The following is a 13,019-nucleotide window of genomic DNA, read 5'->3' as shown; positions in this document are numbered from 1 at the left end:
AGAAATGAGGGGTCCAGGCGAAGGACTACCCTGTCTTGATGGTTAAGGCAGAGGTCATTTCGGGAAGAGAGTGCCCACAATTCCGAGATGCGCCTGGCCATTGTGATGGCCACTAGAAACGCCACTTTAAGAGTGAGAAGGCGCATATGAACTGTCCTAAGGGGTTCAAAGGGAGATCCCGTTAGAGCCTTAAAGACCAGGGTGAGGTCCCATGTCGGGAACCTATGTACTGGGGGCAGCCTGATATTTGCCAACCCTTTTAGGAAACGCTTAACCAACAGAGAGTGGGAAAGAGTATAGGAACCCTCCCCTCCCAGAATGGTGGCCAGGGCTGCCACCTGTCGCCGAAGGGTATTGTGGGACAAGCCGTCCTCCAACCCCTTCTGCAGGAACTCCAATACGTCCGGAACCGTGGCCCTAGAGGGATCTAGACCAAGGGAAGTGCACCATTTGGCAAAGACCGCCCAGGTGGCGTTGTAAATTCTGGTGGTAGATGGCCGCCTGGACGCCTCTAAGGTCGCTATGACTCCTGAGGAGAGCTTTTTCCTCCTCAGTATGCCCCGCTCAAGAACCAAGCGGTTAGATGGAGCCACTGTGGTTCCGGATGATTCAGGACCCCCTGGCGTAGGGCGATCTCTCCCAGGGATATTCTCCAAGGATCGGCCACCGACAGTTGGACCAGGTCCGCAAACCATGGCCTCCGGGGCCAGAATGGAGCTAGCATGATGACAAGGGCCCTCTCTGCCACTACCCTCCTGATGGTCCCGGGAATGAAGGGAAGGGGGGGGAAACGTAAAGGAGGCCTGGAGGCCAACGGCCCGTGAGGGCATCCGTGCCCCCTACTGTGGGAGTCTGGAACCGGGAAAAGAACCTCGGCAGCTGGGCATTGTCGGGGGTGGCGAACAGGTCCACTAGTGGCGTGCCGAATCTCCGACAGACCTTCTGAAACAGCTCTGGAGTCAGCTGCCGCTCGTCATTGTCCAGAGTTGCCCGGCTCAGCCAGTCCGCCTGGTGATTGGACACCCCCGAGATATGTTCCGCCACTATTGAGGCCAAGTGTCTCTCCGCCCACAAGCTTAGTGCCTGCGCCTCCCACAAGAGGGCGCGGGAATGGGTCCCCCCTTGGCAGTTCACGTGCGCCTTTGTCGCCACGTTGTCCGTGAGCAGGAGGAAGTGGCGCCCTTGCAGGTGTTGGCGGAAGTGCCGGAGGGCCAGTCTCACAGCCTTTAGCTCCAGCCAGTTGATGTTGTGGCTGAGATCTGAGGCAGTCCAGCGTCCTTGGGCCATGTTGGTGCCCATTATGGCCCCCCAGCCATAGGCTTGCATCCGTCGTGATGGTCACTCTCTCCGGCTCCCAGAATGATCCCCCTTGCTGTAATGCTGGGGACATCCACCACCGAAAAGATAGTCTCACGTCTGCCGGGAGGCGGATCAGTCGTAAAGAGTTGCTCATCATCTGTTTCTGGGCTGGGATCAGTGCCCACTGAAGAGGGCGTAGGTGGAGTCGAGCCCAGGGGACTATCCCTATACAGGACACCATCTTCCCTAGAAGTTGGGACAAGGTCAGGGTGGAAACAGACCTTTTTCTTCTGACGGAGGCAACTAGCTGGCGCAGGCTGGACAAGCGATCTTGTGACAGCTGTACTTTCCCTGTCACTGAATTTATAAGTGTCCCTAGATGAAGGATCTGCCTGGACGGGGACAGGCGACTTTTGGGAAAATTTACAGAGAATCCCAGAGTCTGGAGCCAGCGGATGGTTAGGCTGAGGTCTGATATTGCCCTGGGGAGGGACTCTGCCTGAACTAGGACATCGTCCAGATAGCACTGGAGTCTCACCGGGATGGAGCGCAGGTGAGCCGCCAGTGCTGCCAGGACTTTGGTGAATGTGCGGGGTGCTGAGGCCAGACCGAATGGAAGGGCTCGATACTGGTAATGTTTTCCCCCATGGGAGAATCGGAGATAGCGGCGGTGAGCCCAAAGGATGGGGATGTGGAGGTAGGCCTCTGTTAGGTCTACTGAGGCCATATAATCCCCCTTTCTGACGCCCTGTAAGATTGATTTCAGGGATGACATCTTGAACCGCCTGTAGACCAGATAGCGGTTCAGGCATTTGAGGTCCAGAATTGCCCTCCAATCCAGAGGCCTTGGGGACTACGAACAGGTTTGAGTAGTAGCCCTACCCCCACTATGGGGCCGGAACTACCTCCACCGCCCGAATTTCCAGGAGATGGGAAACGGCGAGGTCCATAAGTCGGCGGCGTTCCGGACTCCTGGAGGGGGGAAATAGTTTGAAGAACCTCGGGGGGTTGGAGAGAAACTCCAACCTCAGCCCGTGACGTACTGTGGCTCGAACCCAGGCGTCCCTGGTGACTTTGTCCCATTGGTCCACGTACAAGGCTAGGCGGCCGCCGATGGGATGACTCAGGTTCGAATCATTTCCCTCTGCGGAAGGGCCGGCCGCCCCTTCCGCGAAAGGGCCGTTTGGATTGTGGCTGGTAACGGGAACGGTCCTGGTAGGCGGGCCGGTGGAACTGCCTGTCCTGTCTATAGGACTGGAAGCGCTGTTCCTGGTCCCTGTCAGGGGCCCTAAAGGAGGGTCTGCGATATGGGTGGCTACGGGACTCGTTCTTTTTGGAGGTGGAAGGCATGACTTTCTTTCAGTCTTTGTTTTCCACTAATATGGGATCCAGGGCCACCCCAAATAGATTAGGCCCGGCGAAGGGAGCTGCTACCAGGTCCCATTTCGCCTTGTTGTCTATTTGCCAGTTCCTAAGCCACAGGAGGCGGCGAGAGGCGACTGATGTGGCCAGGGCACTGGAACCGAACCTCACAGCGGCCAGGGTCGCATCAGCGGAGTACTGGCAGGCGGCCATAATTTTGATTATGTCTTGGTGAATGCGGTCGTCTTGGATCGGAATTCGATCCTGGAGCTGGCGGAGCCACATCACCGTCGTGCGGTTAAAATATGAGGCTGCGGCTGCCGCCCTGACCACCCATGCAGAAGCGTTGAAATTCTTCCGCAGGGTTAATTCCGCCCTCTTATCTTCCGGTTTTAGTTTGTCTGCCGCATCCCGAGACCACCGGGGAAGAGGAGACCAAGGCAGCTATGGGTGGATCTATGGTGGGGAGCTGGAGAGCCTGCACAAAGGTCTTCTCCAAATTATAGGCGCGACGATCGTTGCTGCCTGGGGAAGAAAAGTTTGAGGGACGAGCCCACTGGTTAGTAACCACTTCTAAGAATAGTGGAGGAGCAGGGATTTCCTCCTTATTAGTGGCCGTGTTGGAGAACATGGCCATGTCAGGGTCTCTGGCAGGGGGAACCGTGGGATCCCGTCCCTATCTTTGTGGTCTTCCTGGCCTTCCGGAGCAAGGGCTTGAACATGGCCGGGAGAAATAAATTGGAAGAGGAAGGGGACTCAGGGGCTGCCTCCTCATCTTCAGAAAACCCCAGGTCATCCTGTCGGTGTTCCTCCCCCCTGGAAGAGACTTCACTCAGTAAGGAAGGGGAAGAGGCCCTAGATCTCGACCTACTGAAGGGTTGGGCCCTGCAATGCTGGGGAACCCTGTCCCTTTGGGCTATACCCCGGGAAATGGCTGCAGAAATTAGGCGCTTTAGGTTTTCTGGTATGTGTTCTAAATCAGCCTCATCATAATCGGGATCATGGCCACACGGAGCCAAACCCATACTAGGCCTCTTGGCATGAGGAAATTCGTCAGAGGGGCCTTCTAATGGGTCAGCCATCTCAACCTCCCCTGCTTCAGGGGAATTAGATTGTGAAGGTGAATCCCCCCGCCTCCCGCTCCTGTCAGACCTGGCCGGGGAGACTGAGGGGGAGGAAGGGCTGAATCCCCTGTTGATTGAGGGTGAAGGGCAAGAGGCCTCTGCCAGAGGGGATCTGGATCTGGGCCTAGAGGCCTGGGCCTTTTTTTCAGCCCTGGCGATGGTCTTTTCCAGGGCCCTAGAATGCCTGAGCTCATCACTCTCCTTGGCTCTGGAAGGCCTGTTAGCCGCAGATGGCCTGGAGACTCGAGGCCTAGCCTGTTCTGTGGGGCCCTCTCTTTCCTCCTGGGCCTGGATGGGTGCGGCCTGTGCCGTTTCAGCCCGCACCGCCATCGCCCCACTCACGTGCCCAATTTAAAACTTCTTGGAGGATTGCGAGGTTCGGGGCCTTCACAGCCAGCAGGTCTGGCTGGCAGCGGCCTTGAGCTCTCTCGGTGCAGGCCTGAGGTGGCTTCGGGCCTTGCGTCTGTATTTGCCGGTCCGGCACACGTGGCGGCTTCGAAAATGGCCGCCGGAGCTTCGCCCGTTCACAATTCAACTCTTCAGGTGGCCGCTATCGCCGCGCTCCGCCCCGAGCCTCCCCAGTCTCAAATTGTTTTTCCTTGTTTAGGGGGTACAGTGTCGCAGTCGCAGGCCTTAAACGGCACGGGAGGAGCGGCGCGGCAATAATTGGGGCGAGATGCCGGTCTTCGCGCCATTTGTCGCGCTGCGGCTCATGTCGCTCACCCTTTGCCTGTCTGATCTTGCTCATTGCGGCTGCAGGAGGAGGCTGTCGTCGCTGCAGGATCGCCCGGCACACCCGAAGCCCGGGAACCAGTCCGGAGCATCCGGCCCGCAGGGAGGAGGGAAAACTGCCCCACGGGGCTCCCCCTGCCTGCTGAGGACAGTAACAGGCTGTCCTGCTGGGCGCAGCTACTAATTTAGATAATTTTGGAAAGTCCAATAAGTCAAATGTGTTCTTCAGTAGTTTTAAGAAAGGCTCAAAATTCTCACTTGGAACCAAGCACAGTGCTTTGGACCAGACTGAGAGGAAACTGGGAACCAACAGGAGAAGCTGAAGGTTAAGAAGTTTTCTCTCAGTCTAATGGACCAATCAGGCTGTGTTAAACCCTCGCGTGACCCCTCCTTCTACTCTACTGGAAAACCATTAATTAACTATATCAGTAAAGTTAATTGCTCTGGCCCATAAAAATAAATTATATTTAAATCTAATGCTATCAAAATGACATTTGTAGACCTGCAAATCAGCATATATACAGAAAAATAAAATGATTATGGTATTGCTACAAAGAGATGAGGCAGATGGAACAGATCATAAATCTATAGAAAAGACACAATTTGGTGGTAGATTACTATAGATGTAATGTGTTGCTGAGATTTAGTTAGGCAAAGTCAGGAATATAACCCAAGATCTTTCCTTCCAAGTTTCAGATCCTACAGCTGCCATAACTAAAGCCAAGGGAAGGAGATGATCACAGGGATTCCAATGAACATGCCTGCTATTAGACATGCAAAGCCAAGAGTGATCAAATATGAATGGCTTTATTCAGAGTTGCAGAGACAAATTAGGGCTTGCTTTGGTGTATACCTAGCCTGCCATCTAGCAGAAATCATGCTTGAGCTCCTTTAGAGCTTGTGGTAGAGTTTTCAAACTTTTAGTGTTGGATGCATTTCAATCTTCTTGCTCCAGTGTGGAATATGGTCGACCTAAGGAAATTGTAGTTTCAGCCCCAATTCACATGGGCGGCACATGCTAGACTTAGTGCTCATGATTTGAAGATAAAGGACATTACTATTAACACTCACAGATCAGATCAACTTCTGCTCAATGTGTCAATAGCTGGCATCCTGAACATTATTTATTTATTTATTTATTTATTTATTTATTTATTTATTTTTTAAAAAATTATATGGCTAGCCAAGTCACTCCCAGTGACTCCAAGCAGTATCCAAGGATAAAATCCCAGTACAAAAATACAAAAAGCAGTAACACTCCCCCCCCCCCCCCAGTAACAACAATCAAACAAACCACTTGATGGGCTCCATATCACTCTGGGGCCAGTTAACTATGTCTTCATGGTCTTTGAAAGAGTGTTAAAGTAGAGGCCAATCTTATCCCTACATGGATGATGTTCCACAGGGAGGGAACCATAATGGAAAAGACTCTTCTTCTTGGACCCACCAGATAGACCTCCTTAGGAGAGGGGGCCCATGGCGTTCCCCGCCTCCCCACTCTGATGGCTCAAGTAGATCTGACTGGAGAAGGATGGTCCTTCTGTGATGACTCCCCAGGACGATTCCCTAGATACCTCTCTAGATGTCAGCTCGGGGAAAGATGAACCGGTTCTTGGCACATCAAAAGCTGAGTTAATTGATCGTTCCAAACAACCATCTGGAATGGATTTGACTGAGGCTCCAACTGGGGAAAGCACGCAGTTGCAGTTAGCCAATAAGGAGGAAGAACTGCCTTCTACACCTCATCCAAGAACATGTAGGGCAGAGAAAAGGCAAGACCAGAGAAGATCAGCCAGACTACTTGAGAGAAGAAAGCTTCGGCCTTTCTAATGGCTATACCAAAGAGCTAGCTATTTAGCATTGCAGATAGAGAGAGGCATTGCGGGGAACAACGTGTTTGTTTCCTAAATTTGTGTTTTCTGGTTGTTATTCCTGCATCGCTTTGCATTGACATTGTGCCTTGATTTGTATCATGCCTTGGAAACTCTACTTTTCTTGACTTATGAGTTCTCTTGTGTTGTGTTTGCCTGGTAATTTATTTTGTTTGAGAAACTGTCAAATGCTTTCGCCATTGCTCTGTAGACTAACATTGATCTACTCATGATTGGACTTAGTGGGGACAATTCAGTTCGGGTTTTTTTGCTGAAGGGAATTGCTGGAGAATATTAATAAGCTTACTAAATCACAACTAGGGGTGTGTGTGAGTGAGTGGGGCAGCACACCTTCATATAATGCGGTTCTGAGCCATGTACAACTTTAAAAGTGAAACCAGCAGCAAATCGGCAACCAAAGCAAACGTCCACAGAAAAGGTAACACATATGCAAATTTAGGCTTGTATAAAACCATGTGGATTGTCACATTTTGAAACAACTGAAACTTCCAGATATTTTTCAAGAGCAGCCCCAAAGAGAGCGCATTGCAATAGTCAAGACCAGTGGTGACTAGAGTGTAGGTAAGCATGAGAAGAGATTCTCCACAGATCAAAGAACCACAAACCTGCCACAATTCTGTCTTCCCAGGGCTCAGTTTCATTCTGTTGCTTCCCATCTAGCCCTTCACAGCCTCCAGGCACTGCAAGAGGGAGATCAGGGATTGCTTAATTCACCATAGGCTGAGACATACAGCATATTACTTATGACCATCTGTATTCAGTCTCCAAAACATGCATCAGCAATCCATGGAATAATATGATATGTGAGCTCATGGCAAAAATAAGTAGAGCTTTCTGGATCCAAAAGAAGACTTTCAGGCAGAGTCCTTAATAATGACCTCTCAAAGTACAATAACAGAAGGGCAAAGGGGAGAAGGAAAAGGTCACACAGCTCTCAGTCATGTGAGAGTATCTGCACTGTGTCATGAACTTTCCTTTCCTCTCCTTTCCAATATATGACTATACATACATACATACATACCAGTACATATAGCTCTTGCGACCCTTCTCCCCAGAAGGATCCATCCCCCATGGTCACCTCATTCTTTCCCAAGCAGAAAAAACCCCCACTAATCACTAGAGAAGCACTATCAGAAAGCAAAACAAAAAACAGAGAAACCATCAGCTCATACAAGAGTTTTTTTCCCCACCACATTCCCTGGCCTTAACTGACTGAATGACTGATTGAATTTTATTTTTATTTATTTATTTAATTGCTGACCATCTTGTATCAATAACACTTGATTCCCAGATGACCCAAATAAGAGGCAAAGAGGCTGTTGATGGTGCAGCTGCTGTGGCAATAGAGCCTCAAAAATGTCTGAGAAGTGGAGGTGTCCAGTCCCCAATGGTGGTAGCTTATCTCTTCCGTCCATTGCTGACTCTTTCCTTTTGTACCAATAGTTCTTGACAATTCCTGTGGAGGTGCAACACACACACACACACACACACACACACACCAAAGTTTGTTGGAGGCATAGAATAAGCAGAAGCCCAGAGTCTCTTTGCCTATGGATTCCATAGTGTCTATCTCTCACATTTACATACCTGTGTATTTCTTATATAAAGATTACTTCAAAGATGGAGATAAATATATGGCTCTATTCATAACTCAATAGGGCATGATTAATTCTGGTTTGTTGTTTATCCCAGTTTCCTGATTTTGTACAACATACTCAGCCATAAACCAGCAACAGATGAGTTAGCACAATGCAATAAATGAAACAAACAAAATGTTAAAACGTTATGATGTTTATGAAGTTACTTACCAAGCATCTCTAAATTACATTAAAGAAACCAAAATATCTTTACCCTCCCCAAGGCATGTTACAACTTTTGAGCACCCCTAATGTTTGGAAATTGAAATTTTGACACGCTCTAACATAGGCTACTGTCTACCTTTAGAGTGTGGTCGGTCTCCTCAACCAAGAGAACTGGGATAATATATTAGACCATAATTAACCTATGTTATGGTTAAGTCTATGGTTCTTCATCATATAACACAGCAGCTAAATCTATCATTCTCGTCTTCTACAGACCCACCTAGGCAAAGGCCCGAGTTACACCTTCCTTTTATGGTCAATGCGTTCCGAAAGCTGTTCAACTGCCCGGGCGCCGCATCTCCCCCGGTCGCACTCCACTTTATCCAGCCGCCGCTTCGGGTGCCCCGTTGTTGTTTCTTCTAAGGAAAAGACCGTTACTCCGAAGGAAGGAGCGCCACCGAGCTTGTGGGCGGCGGCGAAGCTCGCGGGCTTTGCGTCATCAACTGTCATTTGTTCTGAACGGGAGCTTGAGTTTTACGCCTGCAGAAGCGCTACGAGAGTTCCGGCTGACAATGGGTTGTAATCTGTTACTTTTAGTCCAAAAGAATAATATCTTTACTTAGGATCAGTTTAAAAAATCCTAAGAAAACAGTCTGCTTAGCCCGAAGCCTTTATTGGAATGTGCCGTAAGCAAACAAAAGAAAATTAAAATTGTTAGGGCGTGGAGGATGTTGGACATTATCTCACCAGAACCCCTTTCCCCAGTTGCCTTCTTTCCATATCTTTTTTATTATGTCTATTCCTATCGGAAGCATTGAAAGTCCCTTTTACATGATCTTTATTCCCCAGAAAATATGAATGCAATTGCAGCCAATCATCAAATTCTCCTTTCCCTAAATACAGAGACTTACAACAACAACAACAACAACAACAACAACAACAATAATAATAAAGTGTTTTCTTTTCGTGTGATTTATTTTGGATTGAGTTGTTCACAAGTTTATTGCTTTAACACAGTTGCCTCCAGGAAACTAGGATTTAGTCTATCTACAGGTGGAGCCCAAATACAGCAAAATCAATGCCGTGGTAGAATTGGGAAGATATATATTGGAAAATTCTGTATTATATCAAATTACTTATACATAGGTGGATTTTATTTGAAGAACTGCCTATTTCTCTTGGCTTCTTTCCATCAGTAAGATCAAGCAAAGTTGACTGTTTGGGATTCCCTTAATCAAACAACATCATCATCAATGGAAAGCCAGGAAGCACATGTCTTCTCTGTTTTGGCATTTGCCATATCGCATAATATTGCCTCTGCCCATGTCATTCTGGAAGTCTTCAGAAAAGTGGCTGTTCTCCTGCAAAGTAGCATGCTTATGCAGCACCATTGATTATGTTTTCTGTTACAAGACATAGGTTTGTTTGTACATGTGGTGATTTTCTTTTTCTTTATAATGGATAAGCTGCCTTTGGAGTCATTGTGGAATCAGTGGACTTCTGAATCTGGTTGGTTGGTTGGTTGGTTGGTTGGTTGGTTGGTTGGTTGGTTGGTTGGTTGGTAGGTAAGTAAATAAATAAATAATAAATAAAACAATGATAAACAGCTAGAACAATAAATAGAACAATAAATAGAACCAATGGAACCATATTCCATGCATACTTAGACAGCCTGATCTCATGTTCCCTCTGAGCAATCTGACAAGTCCCCCACATTTTAGCCTTCTGAAAGACCATAAAGACTTGGTTTTTCACCCAGGCACTAGAGTAGAATGATGGGAATCTGTAGATCATAAATGTCCAACTTTTTGGTTTGTCTGGGCTGCCTTAAATAAAGAATTGTCTTGTGCAACATATAAAATATATTAAAAGGATAACTAATATGAATCACACTATCAGCATTATTTTAGCCATTGTCTATCCAGTGCAAGATGAAGGCCTTTTCTCCATGTTTCCAGTCCTGAGCTTGCTTTTGTCAACTGGGCCTGCAATACTTGCTGATTTCATTGATCCATCTTGTTGGATCTTTTTCATGGATGATTTTGGTGAACCTCACAATCAATACAAAAGCTATGGGCGGCACAAAGACCATGAAAATATACAGGCTTGGAATTACAAAACAAGATAGAAAAACCTGCACATGAATTAAACAACAAACAAAAGTATGATATCATGAATTGCATAATAATGTTAAATATTTATTATATTATGTGGCTGCATTATTTTCCAAGGCCTATGGGCTGGATATTGGACATGTTTGCTGTAGATGGTTGTTGGAGCATTATAAGGGAATGAATGAGGCACTTGACTTTTAGTTTTCATTTTTTAATGGTTTTCTGACTTTGTAATTGTACTGTTGTTGTGAGCTGCCCAGAAATGTGCTCCAAGATGGGTAGTCTTACAATTTTTTTTAATGAATGAATTAATACCTAGAGATATGAATCAGTTTTTCAGGACTCTATAGAAAACCAGAAGGATTAGACTATCTGAATCTCAGAAGAAACATCATTCCATAGAGCAGGTGTTGAAACAATGAAGGCACATGTCCTAGAAGCTCCAGATCAAAGCATTGTACATCATACTTTACCAGATCTCATAGAACAAGAAAATAGAATTGGAGATTGGTAATCCTACAAATAATTCAACCTTGTGCCATGAAATGCTTTATAGGTGATAGCCAGCAACATGAATGGCACCTGGAAGCCAAAAAGAGCCAGTACAGCCCATGAAATACTCATATGAATGTGATTCCCTGAAGTGCACCTATAAGTACTTGCACTGCTGCAATCTGGATCAATTAGCCTTACAGTTGAACATTAGAAGCCAGACCAAGTAATGTGAATAAAATATGTTTTTTAAGTGCTCTCTAAAACTATTTTATTTTTTGAGCATGTGACTATTTAAATTCTATTTTTTTCTTTGTATATATATTCTCTGTTTTTAAAAACTTCATTTCATCAACTGTAACTTTTCCCAGCAGTGAACTGTCTGATTGGGAAGAGCTTCAGCTGTACAACTATTAAAGCATATACAGAATTTTTTTAAATCATTCATATAATTGTTATAGACTTAGCTCATTGCAAATAGATTTGTCAAGTCTCCCTAATAGAATTATTTTCCTGTGCAACCATCTTATATTCAGCTTTCTAAAGTACAAAATGACAAGGAAAGCCAAGACAAGGAAAGCAACTCATATATGTCTTTCATGTATCAAACCACTTTAAGGCAGAAAACGGCAGCTTTATTTGCAGGCATTTAGAACTATAAAGACCTTTCAGGGATTAGCTGATTTTTGTTAACATTGCCTAGAATAAATACATATACCAAAAGACTACATTTAAAAATATTTCACTGCAGCCTTGAAGAGCTTTTCCAAAAGTTGTCAGCAACAGTGTAAATATTGATGTGACAAAAATATGAAATATGTAAGGATATTTTGTAATTATTTGATTATATAAAATATAATGAAATTAAAATGAAATTTGTTTTATCTTTGTGCCACCTATTTCTTAATCTTGAACTCTAAGATTCTAATCTTAAAATCATATAATCATAGCGTTGGAAGGAACCTATGAGGTCATTATCTAATCTGCTACATACATCAGGATTCCTTACATCATCCCTGATAGATTACTACCTCATTTTCATCTGAAAACCTCCAGTGAAGATGTAGAAATCACTCTATGGAGTAATCTGTTCTACCGATTTACATCTTTTACTGTCAAGAAGAAGAATGTCTCATCTATATGAACCTTCTTGAAGTTCCATGACATTCATCTTAATTTTACACTTTGGAGAAAGCAAAAATAAGTCTGAATCTTCTACAATGTGACAACCTTTTAGATATTTGGAGAGATATTTGGAGATATCTTTCGTGTGCCTACTCAATCTTCTGCAAACTGAACATGCCTCGGTCTCTTAACCATTCCTCTTGGTTTTCATATTTTTTACCATCAAGGTTGCCCACTTCTGGATTTGCTCCAATTTTTTCTCCTTCTCCTTCTCCTTCTCCTTCTCCTTCTCCTCCTCCTCCTCCTCCTCTTCTTCTTCTTCTTCTTCTTCCAATTCTTCTTCTTCTAATTCTTCTTCCTCTTCCTCTTCTTTTATTTTTTTTATTTTATATTATTATATACTTTATTCATTAAATATGAAACTCAGCCAACCGAATTCAAAAATGCATTACAAATACCAGTGACTGGTGCTAATGGTTGATACGGTTTGCTGCCAGCATCCTAGGTATCAACCAAGTACCTTCTTAAAATATAAGATGTTCCGAGTAACACAGTTTTTTGCAGTTCCGCTGGTGTTATTGCAGGAAGCTGAAATTTGTTGATGTATCTTGTAAAATTCTTGGATATGGTGCCAAGAACCCCGATGACAATGGGTATTACTATTACATGCTTCATCCATAGCCGTGTAGTTTCAATGGCCAGATCGCAATATTTTATGATTTTTTCTAGTTCTTTTTCTTCGACTCTGGCATCTCCAGGAACAGCGATATCAATAAACTGTACACTTCAGCCCTCTAGAACCATGATATCTGGTGTTTTGTGCTCCAAATGACGATCCGTTTGCATTCAAAAGTCCCACAAGATCTTCACCTTCTCATTTTCGATAACTTTTTCCACTTTATGCTCCCATGACTTTCTGGATACTTATTTATTTATTTATTTATTTATTTATTTATTATTCATATTTATAGACCGCCCCCTCTCCCGAAAGGGACTCGGGGCGGTGTACAGTCACTAAAATACATTATAAAATACATGCAAAACAGTTAAATAATTAAATAAGTAGGTAGGTGGAGG

General features: G+C 45.4%; 1 protein-coding gene across 10 annotated transcripts in view; it reads right to left on the bottom strand.

Moving 5' to 3' along the window:
* CCDC7 (coiled-coil domain containing 7) overlaps window positions 1-8,687 on the bottom strand; it is a 301,313-nt gene extending 292,626 nt beyond the window's left edge. For all 10 annotated transcript variants that reach the window (XM_081970140.1, XM_081970145.1, XM_081970146.1 and 7 more), the window contains exon 1: window positions 8,492-8,687. The gene's annotated coding sequence lies outside the window, so the exon portion shown is untranslated. The remainder of the gene's footprint in view (window positions 1-8,491) is intronic.
* Between the last annotated feature and the right edge of the window lie 4,332 nt (window positions 8,688-13,019).

This window comes from Natrix helvetica (genome assembly GCF_964273705.1).
Source record: "Natrix helvetica genome assembly, chromosome: Z".
Taxonomy (NCBI): domain Eukaryota; kingdom Metazoa; phylum Chordata; class Lepidosauria; order Squamata; family Natricidae; genus Natrix; species Natrix helvetica.
The sequence above is the reverse complement of the archived record's forward strand: the minus strand, read 5'-3'. Positions and strand labels throughout refer to the sequence as shown.